We start from the raw sequence: 19749 nt of genomic DNA, 5'->3' as shown, positions 1-19749 counted from the left end.
CCTCCCCAGGTAAGGATGCCAGCCTGCCTGACCTACCAGAGGCCGGGGATGTGCCGCAGCTGCCGGGCTCGCAGCTGGGCCGGGCTGTGCGGAGGGGCTGGGGCGGCTGTGGGCTGCTGCAGGAGCGGGGCTTGGCCTTGCCTTACTCACCCGGGGCTCGGCCGTACTCACCCGGGCTCTGCCCGTGCCTGCGCGCCGGGGACGGGGCCGGGCTGTGCTCGGCGCTGCCTGCGGGCGATGCTGCGGCTCCGGCAGCGCGGGCAGGGCTCGGCCGGCCGGGGAGGAGGCGTTCGGGATCCCCGGGAGCCGGGAAGCCTCGTCCTGCCCTGCCGCTGCTGCCGGCCCGGCGTGGGTTGTAGGATGCTCCCCGCGCTCTGGAGCCGGAATTTGCAAATGCTCAGCCCTCCCCGGAGCGATGGTTTAACACCCGCCTCCCCCCTCCGCCCACCTCAGGCTGTCCCGCCAGCTCCCCCCTCCTTCTCTTCCTCCTCCTCCTCCTCCTTCTCCTCCACCCAGCATCACCACCAGCATCACCAGGCGAGCATCACCAGCGAGCATCCCCGGCTGCGCTCCCCGCCCGCGGGCAGGGCCGAGCCCGGCAGGTTGGGAGCTGTGTTCCCCATCCCCATCCCCATCCCCGGCAGGTTGGCAGCCGTGTCCCCATCCCCATCCCCATCCCCGGCAGGTTGGCAGCCGTGTCCCCATCCCCATCCCCGGCAGTCTCGGCCCCGCTCCCCAGCTCCCGGACGGGGATGGGACCCGCGGGCAGGGCCGAGCCAGGCAGGTTGGCAGCCGTGTCCCCATCACCATCCCCACCCCCGGCAGGTTGGCAGCCCTGTCCCCATCCCCATCCCCACCTCCGGCAGGTTGGCAGCCCTGTCCCCATCCCCACCTCCGGCAGGTTGGCAGCCCTGTCCCATCCCCATCCCCCCCTCCGGCAGGTTGACAGCCCTGTCCCCATCCCCATCCCCACCCCCGGCAGGTTGGCAGCCCTGTCCCATCCCCATCCCCATCCCCACCCCCGGCAGGTTGGCAGCCCTGTCCCATCCCCATCCCCACCTCCGGCAGGTTGGCAGCCCTGTCCCATCCAGGGCAGGTTGGCAGCCCTGTCCCATCCCCATCCCCACACCAGGCAGGTTGGCAGCCCTGTCCCCATCCCCATCCCCACCCCCGGCAGGTTGGCAGCCCTGTCCCATCCCCATCCCCATCCCCGGCAGGTTGGCAGCCCTGTCCCATCCCCACCCCCGGCAGGTTGGCAGCCCTGTCCCCATCCCCATCCCCGGCAGGTTGGCAGCCCTGTCCCACCCCCGGCAGGTTGGCAGCCCTGTCCCATCCCCGCAGCCCCGGGAAGGGACAGCCCCTCACCTGCAGCGCTCAGGGCTGGCCCAGGCCCCGCAAGTTAAAAAAAGGAACCCGCCGGGAAGAGATGACACAAACTTCAGCTGGAAAGGGCGGCGGGGAGAGCCAGGGGACAGACGGGATGAAAAAATAAACGGAGGGGGAACATTTGGGAAGTGTGGAAACAATGTGGGCGCTTTCGAGTTCCACCAGGGAAATGCAGAAGCAAGCAGCCCATGTGGGCATCGCTAGCTGGGGCTTGGCTTAAAATTCAAGCTGTGAAAGAGGTGAGAAGAGGAAAAAAATATTACAAATGGTTTTGTTTCAGGTTCAATCAAATATTTCGAATATAGATTTTTTTTTCCATCTAACCATCTCCTTTTAAAATTTTTTTTGTAGGTTAGTCATTTTCACCCTGTTTCCATAGCCAAATGAAATACCTTTTCTTTCTTCATCTCTGCAGCTTCTTCTTGGCAAATGGTGGCAGCCAAGCCAGGTTTTTGCTACAAATCTTCCCTCAGCTCCACACTCTGCTGCAGTTATGATCAGCAAAGCTTTGCTCTGCAAGTCCAGGGGATGCACTTGGGAACTCACAGGCTCCAAAATCCAGGATTCTCTCCTGGAAATGAACCAGAGACAGTCAGATCTTCTTCCATGTGAATCCTCTCCCTCTCGCCCTCCAGCTCCAAGGGCTTTTCCCACTGCCTGGTCACCTCTTAGCAGTGCTCATGGAAGACAAAGGCAAGGTGCCCATGGATAGATTTTAAATTAACTTGAGCTGACTTTGTACCCTGCCTGTACATTACACATTGGAGCTTCTGCTGTGGTTAAAATTTTCAGGATTTTGCATTTCAGTGATGCCTGTCACAAGAGTGGGTGCCAGGGCCTCACCCTGTCAACTCTCTGTCACATCAACCCTTGCACCTAACAGGTGCAGGATGAGCCTCTCCCCTTCCTTCTTGATGCCAGCATTTGCAGTTATAGTCAAACCTGTCTTGGGAAAGGAGATCTGCCAGAGGGAAAAATGAATAAAATGCAAAATTCTTATATATTTTTTTTTTAAAGCATCCTTACCACAGATATTACCAGAGCTAGGTTTGATTTTTGGGCAGTGTACTTGTGGTTTTTGTTTTAAATGCAGCTGTTATTCATTAATTGAGAGTGGAATAGATCAATTTTGCCCAAGCTGACTTCGCACAAACTAAACTCAACTTGGAGGATTTTTTGTTGATTTATTTTTACCTCCTTCTTCATCTTGTTTTCAGCAGGGATCAAAACAGACCCTGTTTTCTTCTCTTCCAGCCAGGCCTAGCAGGCTCAACAGGATACACTTGAACATCAAAGCTGACAGTGAATTCTCATTTTATTCCTGAGAGTAATTCTAAAAATGGAGGAAAGCTGAGGGACAGTAAACATCTGATGATTCAATGTAGAGGAGAGACCAGCCTTCATCAAATGGATTGATGATCCCAAATTGAAGGGCCTGCTGCAAGGGACAGTCTGCAGGCAGATGCTGAAGGTGTTTATGTGCTGATTTGTTCTGTATTTGAAATGATTAATTCCTGCTGTCAAGTGTTTTATCCACTGCTGTATTCCTGCACCAATTCCCATTCAGCCTCCTCCCAGCTGAGTGTTTATGGAAGTAATTGCTGGCTGCTAATCCTTGTGAGCACTTCCCAGTGTCTGCAACAAAAAAATGACAAATTTTAGACAGGTTGAGAACCCCTTTTTTTTTTTTTTTTCCCCTAAATTCTGGTGGGGCCTTTGCTGCTGCAGTGAGGGAAATTCCCTGGATTACAGGCCAGGAGTCAGTTCATGCTCTCTCTGTGTCTCTGGTGCTCCTCATCAGGAATTCCTGCCTGTTCCTCCCAGCCTGTTGGGACACCCTGCACAAGTTTCCTGGCCATTCTTTTCAGGCCCCACATTAAAATAATGTGCCCTAAAAAGAAATTCAAGTTCTGCTTTATTCATGTTTATCTCCACGCTCCCAAGGAATCCTTTACAACTCTGTGCAGAGCGTACAGGGGTGGGGGTGGAAATCAGATGTTTCTGCTCACCAGAGAATGGTGCTGTGAAGTACCAAATGTTCCAAGGCTACATTTATTTAGATTTATAAACTAAAATTAATCAAGAGAAGTCATTTATACCTAGAGTAACTTGGGAAAACAACTTCCAAGAAAATTCCACATGTCAACAGGATTCTGCCAGGCTGCCAAAATTAATGTCAGCTAAAGTCATGTGATATAGCTTTGGAAATTAAACATTTGGGCTTGGCGCATTTTTTCCCCTATTTTAACTCTGAATTTCTGTGTTATTCCTGCAATAGCAAATCCTGAGACAATATAACTGGGGTGGGGGGGGTGGGGTGGGGGGGAAACAACAATCCTCTCCAGATTTAAAACCTTTGATTTAGATTTGCTATAAGCAAAATCTGCACAAGCCTCCTATAAAGATTTCACAAAGCTGGACTCCTCATGGGTAAATAGCTACACAAAAGCAAAGAAATACAATCAGAATTTCAGCAGTGATAATAATCTGACAATATTTTGGATCAAAAGCCTAAAATCACAAAGCCATTTGTGAACAAGACCAACACATTTAGCTGTTTTATTAGAGGCTGACTTCAATCAAAAATAGGCTGATTTGTGCCTAAAGTTTTTGTAATGGGGAAAAAATATTTCTTTGTTGCAGATAATTTTAAGTAAAGCACCACCTGATTGTTTGGCTTCTGTTTAGAAAGGCTTAACCCCTATCATTGTAGATATCTCTCCATCCAATTTATTGCCTCTCAGTGGGTGAGATGCAGAGTTTTGGGTTGAGGAGAGCAGCAAAAATCATTTTTCCATCTATTGATGTTGCCCTCCCCTTGTCCCCTGCTGTCAGTCTGAAACCAGTACTTTGTTACCTTCATTTTATCTTCCACCCCCTCTTCTAGACAGGAGTGGGTGAGAATATTCCAAATAGGGGATTTCTGCTGCAGATTTATGCTGATCCCCTGGAAAAGGCGGCACAAACTGGGGGTTCCTTGAGTTAATTCATCCTTTCCCACCGTGCTTTAGGGACACGCCCTTCTGCTAATAGGTAATGGTACCTTGAGTTCCTTAAACATGTATTTTATACACAGACAACACTTGGAGAGAGCCTCCAGTCCTGGTTATCCACAACTTCCAAGAGTTTGCAGTCACCCATCCCAGTGAACTGAAATCTAGAAAATGGCAAATACATGCCAGCACTGAGAAGACAGTTTTGAAAGGTTTTAATGGGACAAGTGAGACCAAATAAAAGAAATACCAAAGAGACCTGAGAAGAACTCGATGCACAACACCTCAACTGCCTATAGTCAATCATTGTTGCAGACTGGAAGCTGAATTTGCACTCTTGATGCAGACACAGGTGTTATCAGCATGCCCAACTCACAGTTATTGGCAGCTGCTCCAGCCTGGAAAAGGAATGAACTCTGAGGAGAGTTTGTGCTCAGCTCCTCTGGATATATTTTCAACTATCAAATATTCTACAAATATTTTCAACTTAAAATATTTTGTATTATTAAAGGTACTCAGTGAACAATGTCAGAATTTAATTCAGGTTACAGAAGCTCTCCGCAGGCACATAAAATCTTTTATTTTATCCCAGACACTCTTTCTTTCCCTGTTGTAAAGTAGGGTTAGGGGTTGCTTTGTGCACTGGATGCTCCAGGTCAGTATGGGAAGATTGTTAGGAATTAAATTTCAAGGAATTTAATAATTCTCACACCTCTGGTAGGAAGAAACATCTCCCCCCACCCTTAGGTAGTGGTCCAGTGCCCTTTGTTTCTGCAAGCAGCCCACTGAGCCAGGCTTTGGGTTAATCCTGGAATTTCACAAAACCAACTTGTCTTTGGGTTGAGTCTATAGCACAATAATTTAAAAAATGAAATTCCAGCTTATAGATTATCATTCCATGTATGAGGTGTCATGCTCAGCAGTAAAAAATGGGGCCAAGAGGGAGGGAGGACGATAATTTGGGTGATGTTTGTCTTCCCAAATATCCCATGGGATTAAATCCTGCCCTCCTGGGAATGGCTGAACATCCACCTGCTGATGGGAAAGAGGGAATTTATTCTTTGTTTGGATTTACTTGCACGTGCTGCTTTGCTTCATGTGTTAAAGTGTCTCCATCTCAGCCTTTCAGGGCTTTCTCATGCCACAAGTTTTCCCACTTTTCCCTCTCTGATTCTCTACCCTGCCAATATGGGAACCTGTGCAATATTCAGTTTCAGTGAGGGGTGGCAGCAATACTGCACGCTCTGCCAAGTGTTCTTTTAAAATACATTAAAATCAAAAGCAAGTTACCATTAGAAACACAGTGATGGGTGTGAATGAGGGAGTGGTTTGGTTCTGTGTCAACCTGAAATAGGAAAAAAGCTCCAAAAGACAGGTCAACCCAGAATGAGGATAATTTCTTTTTCTCCCCAGTGCAAAATAATAAGAATTATATATAACCTCCTAAAATTTCAATTCAATCATGTTTTACTTTTGAACTAGAGTGTAACAGCAATATATTGCTTCAAAATTTAAAAAGAGGTCCCATATTTTCAGAACATTTCCTTTATTGAAGTCTTTTTGGCTGAAGTTGCATGTCAGTAAAGCAAAGTAATTGCCTGGAAAATATTGATTAGCTCTTGTCAAACACCCCTCTGCTATTCAGTATTTCCATTTCAGCACTGTCAGCATTCAAGAGCCAGCACAGGAGTTTAACTGTGTGTGTTAAGTTCTCTCAAGCAGCCCTGGTGCAGCCCTACAGACACTGAGCCACTGCAACAGCTCTGCCACATAAATTACATGTGACAACTTGGCCCAACTCAGCAAACAATCCTGTCCTGAGCTGTCTGCTGGCACATTGCTAATTAACAATTAATTGCCTTCCACAAGACTCCTGCAGAGCAGATGATGTGATACTGCAGATGTTTCAGCCAACTTGTGTTTCTCTGCAATGTTGCAAAGTGTCCAAACATTTCTTTAACTATTTTGCTTTTTGTAATGGTATTTTTAATCATATATATATATATATATATATATATATACACTCCTTTCGTTATTTTAAAAAAATATGTAGCAGTATTTAAATACTGAAACTTCTTTTACTAAAATACTTTAGAGTTGTGAATCATCAGTTGTTGGTTGACACCTGTAGGTTTATAACCTGAAAATTGGGTCAAAATAGAACTTAGTTGGCAGACTAGGAAAATAAATTCTTGTGAAACACCATCCAATTATGCCCAGCAAAAGCAATATCTCTGCTTAAAGAGCCAAAAGAGAAAATACTCTCAAATTTTATTACATCTACTTACTAAAAATGCATTGACTTCTTAGTCTTTCCCAGCTAAAAGAGGAATATTTTATTGTAGGCTAATCCACTGGGAAGGCAAATGGAGAAGACACAAAAATTATCCAGAAATTCATCTCTGCTGGACAATTATTTTTCCCAGTGACTCGTTAAAGGTGAAAAAGAAGCTCAGTGAGAGAAGAACCCTCCAGCAACAGGGCAAACGTCACATTTAGATGCACAAAGCTGGGCCTGGAGGAGCAAAGAGCAGCAGGGAGATCCTGACTTGGCTGGCACAGATTGCAGGAGCTGCCAAAGGCTGTGGTGGGAGGGCAGGAGGAGATTTGTGGGAATTGCTGCTGCGCTCCTCTGGAGTGGATGAAAAATTCAGGCACAGAGGACAAAATAGGCAGGTTCCTATCAGTGGGAAAAGCCTTCCTGGCAATTTTCAGAAAGCCCTGAGTTGATTTTAGGGTCTTGCCCCAGAGGGTGCTGGCACTGCCCAAGCTCCTCAAGGAATGGACAGATTCCCAAGGCTGCCAGAGCCCAAGGAGTGTTTGGACACCACTCCCAGGGATGCCCAGGGTGGGATTGTTGGGGTGTCTCTGCAGGGCCAGGGGTGGGACTGGATGATCCTTGTGGGTCCCTTCCAACTTGGGATATTCTATGATTAATTTTATGTTTCAGGATATTTCTGACCATTCCTACTCCCTCTCATCTCAGTTCTTTTCCTATCCACAGGAAAACTGATAGAAAAGCTTAAAATACACTTGTCTCCAATTCTTTTCCAAGTGTCTGGCACTGAGGAGAATCATCACTCTATCAGAAACACAGAGCCTAATCCATGGAAAACTGAATTCAGGAGAGGAGAAGGAATTTTGCTGGAGATCATTTTATGCATAACTTCTGCCTATTTTTGACTCCCTCACCACCCTGATGTTTGTCGAGTGACTTATATATAATAAATCAGGCAGAGAGAAGATATCCCATATTACCTGAGACATGGAGTTCTGGCTTCACAACAGCAGGAAAAAGAAGTTGTGCTCCTTTCTTTTTGCACTTTGTAATAAGGAAGGCAGTAGTAGAAATAATCAATTGAGATTCTGGGCTCCCACCATGCTTTAATTTAAGCACAATATCCGGTGAATGGCATTCCCAAAGCAGCACCTATTTCTTAAACTCTTTCTCTAAAATTGACTTGGAATTTTTTATAGGAAAAAATCCCTATGCTGAGGAAGACTAGGCATACATTTTTTTTAAAACCCCAATTTTTTAGATGTTTAACTTTCTCTGAATATTGTTCTAGCCATCATTTCCACATGACTAGAAGTGTGTAGTTAAATAAAACAGGAAGAACACAAAGATCTCCTCATTCAATGTCACTTTTACTTGTCCCATTGGGAAAGGAAGACTTTGCTGATGGAGTCAAGGCAAATAAGGTTCCCCTAAAATGTCAGAGCACAAGTGACAGCGACACATCCACAAATATCACATCTTTACCAGCCCTGCTATCACAACCATAGAATTTCTGGGAGCATCATTCTGAATATGCTGTAAATAAACACAATAAAAATTTCCACCAGTATATCATTTACAAAACTTTCAGTATATTCAGCCTGAAATTCATTTCTAAATATACTTTGCAGATTTGGGGTTTAAATGTCAAGTTTTCAGGAGCTAAATTACTGAGGTGGCCTTTTCTGCTGAAGAGGGGCAGAATATGGCACTTGATTAATTGTTTGCAGTTCAAATGGGGTTTGTGCACCTTGGACATTGATTGTTTTGATTATTAAGGTTGCTGAGGCTAAGGAGATATGGCTTGATATCTGTAAATGCTTTTATCTTTCCAGAAAGTGTGAGTTTCCTCAGTTCATTACTGACTTTACATGCAGAATAAAAAGCTGTAATCCACATAGTAACAGAAATAAAGGTTTTAAATCAGGCAAGGTTTACTCTTCTGAGGTTTGTTTTCAAACCAAGCAGGGAGAGTGTGGAGCAGCCAGCTCTTAGTGCAATTAATTTCAGGTCCTTGTTAGTAATGATAAGAAAGTATTACATTTCAGATGATAAGAAAGAATTACATAGCAGGTGCTTGTGTTACATGGATTTTTGATTCTAACTGATTCCTATTTTAAGTCTTTTTAAGCTTATTAAGAGCTTCCCAGTTCAGGCCTGGCTTTTACAAGAGCCTTGAGCAAAGAGCAGAGCAAAGTAATAAGAATTTCTCTCCTCCAGCCCTTGGACACACCGGGATGGTTCAGCTGCTTTCAGTGCAGGCAGAACTGACAGGTGAAAAAGCCGAGTTTATACAGACAGCAGCTGTCCTGGAAACTTTCTCCTGTGCTGCTGTACTGTCAGAGAAATAACAATTTATGTTCATTTGCTGCATGGCCAATACATCTGCACAGACTGCACTTGTTAAACACGGATTTTGTGAGCTGTAACACAACACAAATCATTACCTACCAAATATTTCTCTCCTCTGAAATGTTTCTGCAGGCTGGGGGTGGTGCTCTGACCTTTTGGCAGGGCTGTGGCACAGCACACTGACCCACGGAAGGCAGCACCATCCCTCAGCAGGAGGACACACACTGAATTTTGTGTGGATTCATGAGGGGCAATCATGGAACCGTGGAACATCCTGAGCTGGAAGGGACCCACAGGGATCCCCAGGTGCAACCCTGCACAAAAACCCCAACAATCCCAGCCTGGGCATCCCTGGCAGCGCTATCCAAACTCTCCTGCAGCTCTGGGAGCCTCGGGGCTGTGCCCATTCCCTGGGGAGCCTGGCAGTGCCAGCACCCTCTGGGGCAAGAACCTTTCCCTGATCTCCACCCTGAACCTGCCCTGGCACAGCTCCAACCCCTAAAACTCTTTGTTCACACTTTGTACCCTTGTGCATACAGAATTTTTTTAAGCACGGGGGCTCTCCGTGATTTTTTGAATGGTTTCAGTGCCCCTTTGCTAACAGCATCCTGAAGTCCTCAGTCCCCTTTTCTATTTGCAAATCAGAATCCTGGCCAGACACAGAAAACAACCCATCTATGAGTCCATTTGATTAAAACAAAATTTGGCTGCTGCTAATGGCTTGCTCAGGAAGCATTTGGGCTGCATTAAAATGAAGAGGCCAAAGCAAGTTCCTGAGCTGCATTCGAAATCCAATGTTAAAGGTCAAAATACCAGAGTGAATGGCACCTAATCTGTGGAACAGCTTTCAGGAACTTTCTTTACCACCTTCAACATTTACCACTCTATTCTTAGCTGAAGCAGATGTAAATGATGGTCTCCTATTAAAACAAATGAGATATTCAAGAAAATTTCTTTGAGGAAACTGGAAGAGTTAAATACAATTAACTCAAGACATACTTGAGTTCTGTAATTAATCTTATTTTCCCATAAGTAGTTTAATTTAAGATTGTTGTTTTACAAGATATCATTCTAACATAGATGTTGCTATCACATCTTTGTCAGGTACACTAAAATACCTGAAAATCTGCCCAAAATACCGTTTCAACTCTAGAAACATCATCCTATTCCAATTCTAGGCTGAAAATAAATTCTCACTCTGCACCTACAACTATGAAGGATATAAAATAATTCATAGAGCTAAACATATATTCTAAAATTTGGGGAAAAAATAGTATTTAAGCTTTCCATGATCCAATTCCTAATTTAGATTTTTTAGAAGTAAATGCATCTTTCACCTGTGTTCTTTAAAATAGGGTTACATTATAGTGTATGTTGCTTACAGTTGGTTTCTTCACATCTTCCTCTTACATTTGAAGGCCTTAAGATTTTTTTAAAATGCCTTTTCCCAACTGATTCCTCATCAGTTGTTCCTGACCCTGTGATACCACCCCTGCAAACCCTTTACAGCAGGGCCTTACCCAAATGGAAGGATTTCCACACAACTGCAGCAAGTGAATGTTCTTGTTTTATTTAAGGACTTGGGGGTGGAGTGTTTAAAAAACAGCTCCTGGTAAAATTCCCTTTCAATGACAATAATGGGCTTTCCTTTCTCGTTGGTGCATCTCTAAAGTATGGAAAAATGAGTCCCTGCAAACTCCAGCCCAGTCCTGAACACAACACTGAAAACTAAACAGCAAAGGTTGGACATTTTAAAATATTCCTCAAACTTTGTAGAGTATTTCATTCCCTATTATAGAAGTCAAGCTTTATTATCCTGTGATTTTCTACAGCAAGATATCAAAACCCTTGCACACCTAAAACTCTCCTGACAAATTAAGGCTCATTTTGCTTCTGCTTTGAATTAATTTTTCTCAAAGCTTTTGGGGTATTTTTCAAAGTAATAACTTCCAAGATTTCTGAGTTCACAGTTTGGAACTAAAGAGTTTGAATGGAATAGTCCAGCTGGATTGCCCTCTCAGCATTTTATCTTTGTTTCTCTAATGCTTGATAATGCCTCCCTAAAACAATTTTTACTATTGGTTTGCAAGGCAGAATTACCTGAATGTAATCAGATACAGCTTTCCATTAACTGAAATATGGCTCTGGGCCATAAAGAGTTCTCTGTGGTTTTACAATATTATTTTAATTTATTATTCAACATATGTAATATTATGTGTTTTATTATTCAATGCATTATTTAATAATTTAATATATTAATTAATTTTATCTAACATATTACTTAACATGAGAATAACTTTACTTATAAAAATAATGCATAACTATTTTATAGGCCATTTTAACTCCAGCATTATGATTTTGAAATTATTGTTCAGGTTGCATCTTGCATTTAGTTCCTTCACTCTAGATTACCTTAAAATATAATCACAAACACAAAAAAAATATTAAAAAATCCTACATTTAGACATAATTAATGACCTAAAGTTTCCTGCCCATGGCAGGGGGAAAGAACAAGGTAATTTCTAAGGTCCTTTCCAACACAAACCATTCTGGAATTCTCTGAAAACGGGCATCTCATTCCCAATGCCCTTTTTATTAGTATTGCCTGATTTTCTAAATCACGTTCCAAACCAGGCTGTGATTGCTCCACCTCTGGATGAAACAGGTAACTATTTATATAGAATATTTCTAATTTTCTATATTGTCCCATACTGCTTCTACAAGTGCTTTCTAAAGATGGTAAAAATGGCATAAACAACAACAATTCCTTTCTAAAGAATGGACTTCCTCCATTTATTTTGTCATTAGCTTGGGAGCACCGTGCCTAATTGCTGCAAGGAGGGACTCACAGAGCTGAACAAAATCTTGGCACTGCAAAAAGAAACAGAGCCAGGCTTGCCTGTTTTCCTGAGCAGCTCTGAACTCTGCCCAGATGTGCTGGGATCCAAGAAACTCCCGAGGGGATCCCTGCAAACAGAACATTCCAGGTCACCAGCAGCTCCCCCACTGCAGTGGCTGGAGCTGTTCTGCTTGGATGCTGGCAGATAAATTGATTTAAAACCCTCACCTAGACAGAAATAGGTGATAGAAATGGAGATTCAGAATTCTTAATTCAGCCTGGATGACGTGCAACAGTAGATTTGTGAGAGAGGCAAGGAGGAGAGAGAATTCCCACAGGAATTTCTTATCTGGGTGAACCATAAGAGCCCCAACATTACATCAAGGAGGAAGAAAAAAATCCCACAGGAATTTTTTGTCTGGGTGAACCATGAGAGCCCCAAAATTTTATTAAGGAGGAGAGAGAAATCTCCTCCTTTATTTTTTATCTGTGTGAACCATGAGTGCCCCAGTGTTACATCCCTGTTTTATTATGCTTGGTTCAATCTCCCACTGACTCTAAGAACAGCTTAGAAAATTTTTTGTATGACTACTCCCCCAAAGAGTTGAGATCTATGATTTATAGCTAAATCTTCATGGCATGAGCTCTTTTTGAAAGAAAAGCCTGCTGTTGTCACCTTGTCCTGTGTTGGCAGAACAGGAAGGTACTGGGGTTTTTGAAGTGTGTGATCTGCAGCAGTGAATTTGAGCTCTCAGCCATAAAACCTGCTCCTGTCTCCCCGAAACCTGCTTGCTGCAGCTCTGACAGGTGTCCCAGACTGCTGGAGATGCTCAAATTCTCCTGAACTTGCAGCTATTGAAGGAGAGACCTTTCCAAGGAGCAGCTTTCCTCCACCCCCTCCCACCCTCGAGTGGACTCTATTATTACAAAATGGGTTTCTCAGCAGGAGCTGCTTGACAACAAAATGGGCCCTTGGCTCAGCCACCCGATGCTGTCAGAGCTGAATATCTGCCTGGAACAGGACTTGATATTCCTTAAAATCAGTTCATTAACTGCTTGACCTTTTCTACTTCCTAGGAAGATAAAAGTATCAATGCCAAACCCAAGCACAGCCCTGGACCACCTAGGATGCTGTGCCATGGTGTATGAGCAGGGAGGTGGGTGAGAGCAGAGCCCGGGCTGCCCAGGGAGGGCAGGGCTCCAGTGAAACTGCTAAAAGTCATTAACATTCTCCAGGACTGTGCTGGGAGCCTCAGTGCCTCGGAAATGCCCTGGCTGCTGAGCCAGGGCACAGGCAGTCCCTGAGCCCAAACATCCCCCCGTGCTGCAGTCCCCAGCTGCCAGGCTGCCTCTGTGGTTATCACTTTTACAAGGGAACAAAACCACTGGAAAACAGCAAGAATTCTGCTCCTGCTCCAATAATGCACATTTTGTGGCTGCTGTTAATCTCAGTAACAGGGTAAACTGAGCAACTGCAAATCTGGGGATTGCATTAACTACAGCGCAATAATGGCAATAATTATGTTGATAACAACGTCATTCAGAGCATTTGCACATCCAATGACATCACTGATATAGGAACAAAAAAGTATACAAAAATATTTTCACCTTAACTGCTTTCTTGGGTTATTTTCCAAGGGTTTTTCGTGCAGACCATGATGAATTTGCCAACGACTTGAGCAACCAAATGACTGTGTGGCCTCGTTCTGTACAAATCCCATCTTTCCTCTGCCTGCTCATTAGCAGTATTCCCTAAAATATCAGCAATTGCAGCCTCAGGCCTCCAAGGCCTAATCCGTGCTTAGCTTCAAACATTTAAGAATTCCAAACAGCAACATCTCTTAACAACCAAAGTCCAAAATTCTCTTTTTACATGATGGTTACGCACAGATGTGACCAGTTCTGGCCACCCACAGACAACAGATCCTCCTTTAGCCCCTGGAACCACTCTGCTAAAACAAACAGAAAATGAGTTTTTACTGGTGGCAAATCTGTGTCATTTTGATCTCATTTCAAGTTGAGAAGAGTTTCTTTTCCTCCCGTACCAAGTCAGAATGATTAAACATTTACACAGTTCCAGGAAGACTTTAGAATAACTTCTTCCAGCATAACAAAAACCAAATCAAGGTTTTGGATGAGTGTCAGTTCAAATAATAATTGAGAGGATTCTGGAGTAAAAAAATAACAATTGAAAGGATCCTGGATTAAAAATAGTTTGGATATTACAGTATAATATACATTGATTTACCACACTATTGTAGCCTAAAGTCATTGATCTACCTTATGCAAATTTGTGTTGTGCAAATACCACTGAGAAGAAAAGGAAACTTGTTTTGAACTTGTTTTATTGATTTCAAATGCTATTATACAGAGAGGAGTTAGAAACTGGGGTCTGGACTTTACCTTGTAAAATGAATTTGAGAAGAGGCCATGTGGGTAAAGCTGGAGTCTCCTAAAGCACTTTCATGTCTAATGCAAGAGAAGTTCTACAGCACGGAACACCAACTGTGGGATGCTACAATACCAGTGCAATAAAATATCAATAGAATAAATCATCAATACAATATCAGCCAACAAAATCACGAGATCCTGCCTATGCTTAAAAATAATGAGAGAGATCCTAACTCCACTCCTGGATTTTGTAGATAAAAAATCTGAAACCAACTTTAAATGAAATTCAAAGGAAGAACAGACAGGAATTTGGCAGCACTGTCAAAGCTGTGAGTGTTGGTGGCATCCCTGGGTTTCATTGCAAAGGGAGGGGTCAGAGCAGGGGCTCAAACCAGTGCCCCTGGATTAATTCAGTGATTTAAATCAGGTGTGATGGCCTGACCCCAGCTGGCAGATATCTATTGCTGTATTACCTTGATAAACTCCATTTGCAGTCCAAAGAAATCATCTGTTTCTTCACAAATGCTTCCTCTACTCTCAGAAAATGTATTTTTATGAACAGATTTAAACTGACTTCATGATGTTGTGGTTTGTGTGTTAAAAAAATACAGCTATTCTACCTCTAGAAGGTTGACATATATTTCTTCCATCAGAAGAGGAAACAGGCAGAACAAAGTTACTTCTCACACAGAAAATTGCTGGATAAAAAATGCCAAGCACAGCCAACACTCCAAACATGATATGTATATCAAGCATTGCTCACAAATATCACTTGATAGAAGGACAGGAATTCATATCTTATACTAATTTTGTCTATTTATCTTTCAGCAGAAGCATCTTCTTTTCATTTGCTCTGGAAAACAAAAAAAGTCGAAGTTGTTATACTAAAAATATATTAATTCTTATAATACCAGGCAAGGCAGGAGAGTGCTTTTATTGCCCCACACACCAGACTGAGCAGTCAGTGCTTTGGAGCCCCTTTTTCCACTTTTAAAAAGGACATTTCTGCTCTGTCACAGGGGGTTTGCCCAGTAAAGGGGCAAAACCAACAGTAAATCACCATAAAAATAAAAAATATGTTGACAATTACAATGTGACAGAATCAGTTAGCTTGATCCCTCAGAAAATGTCAGCTTTGCCTGGCCAATTCAAGGAGAAAAAAAGGATTTTGTTTTCTATAATATCTGGAACATGTTGAGTGCTAATCCTGCTATGCTGAGCAGGACTTGGGGGATATTTTCTCTCTAAATCCACACATTTGCTGTTATACTCTCAGCCCATTTATTGTATATTTGAGTAGCTTGCTGGGGTTTATAAGTGATTATTCCCTGGCCCAAACTCTATCAAGCTCAATTGTCTATAGGACAATAAGGGACTATTTTTGGTCAATAAAAATAATTTCATATGTTATAATTTCATTGCATGGCTCCATTTATCTCCTTACATCACAGTCAAGATGATTCCTGACTGTTGCAATTGGTTTAATTATTTTAGTAATAGCCTTCGGAGTTATCAAAACTTATTTTTCTGCAGCACAATCATTTGAAATCCACAGGAACCTAAAAATACATTCAGTTTTTTAATACGTAATGTATTTTTAATGTATATACTAAAAAAGTAGCAATATGTGGATAAAATAGCTTAAAGAAGAAATTGAATTTGCGTTTTTTTCCTTTTTTGAACATGATTAAATGCAACAATTGTTCAGTGAGGATTCACTGGGTTTTGTGGCTACTAGAACACAGATTTTCTATACTCTTGGTGGAGAAATTCCAGCAAAATAAACTCCTTAGAAAAGTCTAGCTGAGGTCTATTAAAGGCAATTAAGTTTTATGGTTTGGCTGATGAATAGCTCATGAAAGATAAAGGCCTCAGTCTTCTATAAGAGATTTCAGTCTAGATCTGCATACAAACTGGAGAGATTTTTAATAATTCATCTGTAATTTCACATCACTGCAGAAATATTTCTAAATGCTGTTGCTGTCCACAAAGAAAAATGTTATAACCACCCTCATAATGTTCTTTGCAAGTTATACATTTCCTTGCAGCCAGTAATAATGTCTGTAATAAGCAGTAGGTGATGGGAAGGCAGAGTTTTATTTGCATTTATTTATAGCATTATCTAGGCAGTGGTTAGAGCAAGTTAGGAAATGATAACTTGGTGAGGCAGAACCATATCACAGATAAACATTTTGGGGAGAAAGAATGTGGGAAATCATGTTCCATTTCAAAAAAAAAAAAAAAAAAAACCACTAAATTGTGGGGGACCTGCTGAGCTTTAATGAGTTAAAACACTCCACTATTGATTGCTTTGGAAATCCATCACATTCCACTGCAGTAGCAGCAGAAAATCTGTGGGTGGAGGTGCAATATCAACTATGATAAAAGAGAATAGCCACCACAAAAATCCCAGGAGATTATAAACCAAAGCCTGGCCAAAGGTTTGCACAATGGAGGACCCTCATTTCACCTCTTTTGAGGGGAAGAGGAGGGTTGGCTTGTGGGAATTACTCTGTGGTAATAGTGTGCAGACCGAAGTTCTCAGAATTTATCTGACATTTCCAGTTTTCTCCTGCAGAAATATTTGGAAATTAGTTATCCCACTACACAGATATATTCATATTTTCCTTGTGGTCAGTTGTGTCTTTGAGAACCAGCACCACAAACCAAAGGGATTCACCAAAACTAAAAATAAAGGGTAAAGATCATCATGTAACTAGAAATCAACACTTTTTAAAATAAAAACTTCCTTCCATGTAAAGGAAATTATACATTTCATACGTATCTTCTCTGGAAGAGCAAAGCACTGTGAAGTCATTTGAAAAAAAATTTAAGTGTATCCATGGACGTGAGAAAATTCACAACTAAAGTTAACCTCATTATGGAAAAACCCACACCCAATGGCCTTATAGAAAAGATACATGTATCCAGCACAAAGAGGTATCTTCCAATATTCTGTGTGGAATAATCTGATCTTTGAATGCAGAAAACACGGAAATCAAGAGCTGCAGCCTTGTAATTTTTTTTTTTTTTTTTTAATTAGGAATCATTAGGGAAACACAAAAGTTTGTGAGAGGGCACATTCACTATGAGAACTGAATTATTGCTTAGCCTTGGTACACACAACCAGACTGTAGAAACATTCAGTTACAGTAAATCAATTAAGCTTTGTTACTTCTCCATAATTAAAAAAAATGTGTGTGGAAACTTGTATTACCACACTGAATCCAAAGACTGTGTCTGGAAAACACATACATAATTATTCAATGTTAAAAAAAAAAAAAAAAAAGTATTAGGGCTGTTCATAACTTCCAGAATATTTTTTTCCCAGTCTGGTCAACAGTTTGTTTTACAGACATGAAATACATGAAGTAATCTATATTACATGTACACATTTAATTAAAAACTATAGAATCAGGGAGTTAAAAAATACCTGTTACAAAGAGAAATACTTTGAAGAAAATGGTCTAAAGCTAAAAAAAATTATTCTTTGTCAAGAAGTTAGAGCTATATTCATCTTTATATTTTTTTCTTCCCATATTATTCTCCTTTCTCAAAAGGAGAATCGGAGTAGCTTTACAGAGCTCTAGTGCACCCTGCTACTGTGTTTTTGAGTTAGGTCTTGGAAAAGGACTGCTAGCTACCTGCTGGGGTTATTTTTAGGAGCTGAATACATCACCGCAGTCTGTTCTGCACTCCCAGAGCCAGGCCCAGGTGTCACACGGAGGCTGGATGCGCTCCTGAAGCCCATGGGCAGGGATCCAAGGGTGACGGTGCATATCAGGCTGCCAGGGAGCACACTGAAAAATGGCTCCAGGCAGCCAGAAAACATGCCAGAGAAAGGAAAATGTTGGAATGGCTTCCTTTTTGTTCATCCCTGTACTTCTTAGAGAGAAAGGAGCAATGGGAACACACTACCAGGAGTTTAATCTCTGGGGCAGAAGCTTAATGGGGCTGATTAGAGGAACAGAAGTTCACACACACTTTGTCCCCTGAGCAGGAAGAGCAGTGCCCATCCAGACGGCAGCCAGCATCACTGAAAGGTATTAAAATTTAAAAAAAAATTAACTTGTGGGGCCTTGCACTGATGTTGCAGTTCAGGCACTCACAATAGTGCTCAGAGAGTGAGTGTTGATTCCTGAGAAGCGAACATCAAGGACAACAGAGACACCTTCAATGCTGCCACCAGGACACCAACTGTGCCACAGGGTGTCCTGGGTGGGGAGGGGCACCCAAGAATCACCCAGCCCAAGCCCTGGCTCTGCACAGACACCCCAAAAGTCCCACCCAAGCCTTGTCCCAATGCTCCTGCAGCTCTGGCAGCCATGGGGCTGTGCCCATTCCCTGGGCAGCCTGGGCTGTGCCAGCACCTCTGGGGAAGAACCTTTCCCTGATCTCCAACCTGAATCTGCTCTGACACAATTTCGGGTCATTCCAAACCCCTGGCCACCACAGAACTGCTCATCCTCTTCCCCTCAGGAGGAGGCTGCAGATCCCTGAGGCCTCCCCTCGTCCTCTCCAGATGAGCTGCCCGAGCGCCCTCAGGATCTCCCCACACGGCCTCTGACATTTTGTGTTCTTCCTTTGGACACTCTCTAGTAGTTTATTATTGTATTTTTATATTTTGGCACCAAAAACTTCACCCTACTCAAGGTGAGGCTGCCCCAGTGAGACATGAGTGGGTCAGAAAATTAATTTAGAGTAGAGCAGGAGAATGTCATCTCTGGCCTGGCTGGCCATGTGGGCTTAGTGCCCTCAGGACACTGATGTCCCCCTTGGCTGCCAGGACACACTGCTAGAGCCTTAAGAGAAATATTCGCACCTCAAACCCCACCAAAGCACTGCCTTGTGCTCACAGTTCTCCTCTGGGAGCTTTGCTAAGTCACCTCTCTCTCTCTCTCATCATTGGGATTTTTGTTCAGGTGTCAGTCCTGTTATGAGCAAAGCCTTTTCCTTCCATTGGAAGCTCCCGGGATGAAGGCTTTGCTCCAGACACACATCAGGTTTTGGGGAGGAATCTTCTCTCTCCCAGCACAAAGTCAGCCTGTCCCACAGGGTGGAAGATCTTACGAGCATCCATCCAGTGCCACTCTCTTCAAAAGGCAAACTGGAAGCGTATCAAAGGTGTATTGTTTGTGGCAAGATGAAGGGAAGTCTAATTTAGTATAAAGTGTTGATATTTGACAATAGTGAATTAATCTCAGCAGTCATGAATGTGAAGATAAATTGTTTGACTGTCTGTCCTGTCCACAACACTGGTAGTCTTAGATGAGATGCTCTGGAATTACCTCTTTATGGAAATGATCCTGATAGAACAGATGGTGTGAATTTATGAAGAAATGATTCACACCAAACATTGCATTAACTGCTAAAACAACATAAAAAGCATTAGTCCAGGAGTAGAGGCACAGTACCATTCCAGATCACAGCCTGAGCCTTGAAATTCAGGTAGCTTCACTACAAATATGTGAATGAAGCACAAGATTACAGGTTACCTCTGTATCTTCCAC

At 42.9% G+C, this 19749-nt stretch overlaps 1 protein-coding gene and 2 long non-coding RNA genes across 3 annotated transcripts in view; 2 read left to right on the top strand and 1 right to left on the bottom strand.

Moving 5' to 3' along the window:
- Nucleotides 1-452, bottom strand: part of SLC6A11 (solute carrier family 6 member 11) — a 94798-nt gene extending 94346 nt beyond the window's left edge. Inside the window, exon 1 of the mRNA XM_072935068.1 lies at nt 172-452. The gene's annotated coding sequence lies outside the window, so the exon portion shown is untranslated. The remainder of the gene's footprint in view (nt 1-171) is intronic.
- LOC121470616 (uncharacterized) lies at nt 452-3288 on the top strand. Its single transcript, XR_005981720.2, has 2 exons — nt 452-602; nt 1802-3288. It is a non-coding gene; the product is annotated as an uncharacterized lncRNA (long non-coding RNA).
- Nucleotides 3289-6710: 3422 nt separating this feature from the next.
- On the top strand, nt 6711-8224 carry LOC140684979 (uncharacterized). The gene is made up of 2 exons (XR_012058038.1): nt 6711-6818; nt 7384-8224. It is a non-coding gene; the product is annotated as an uncharacterized lncRNA (long non-coding RNA).
- Nucleotides 8225-19749: the final 11525 nt, after the last annotated feature.

This window comes from Taeniopygia guttata, chromosome 12, assembly GCF_048771995.1.
Source record: "Taeniopygia guttata chromosome 12, bTaeGut7.mat, whole genome shotgun sequence".
Classification (NCBI taxonomy): Eukaryota; Metazoa; Chordata; class Aves; order Passeriformes; family Estrildidae; genus Taeniopygia; species Taeniopygia guttata.
Note: the sequence above shows the minus strand (reverse complement) of the source record. Positions and strands in the feature narration are given on the sequence as shown.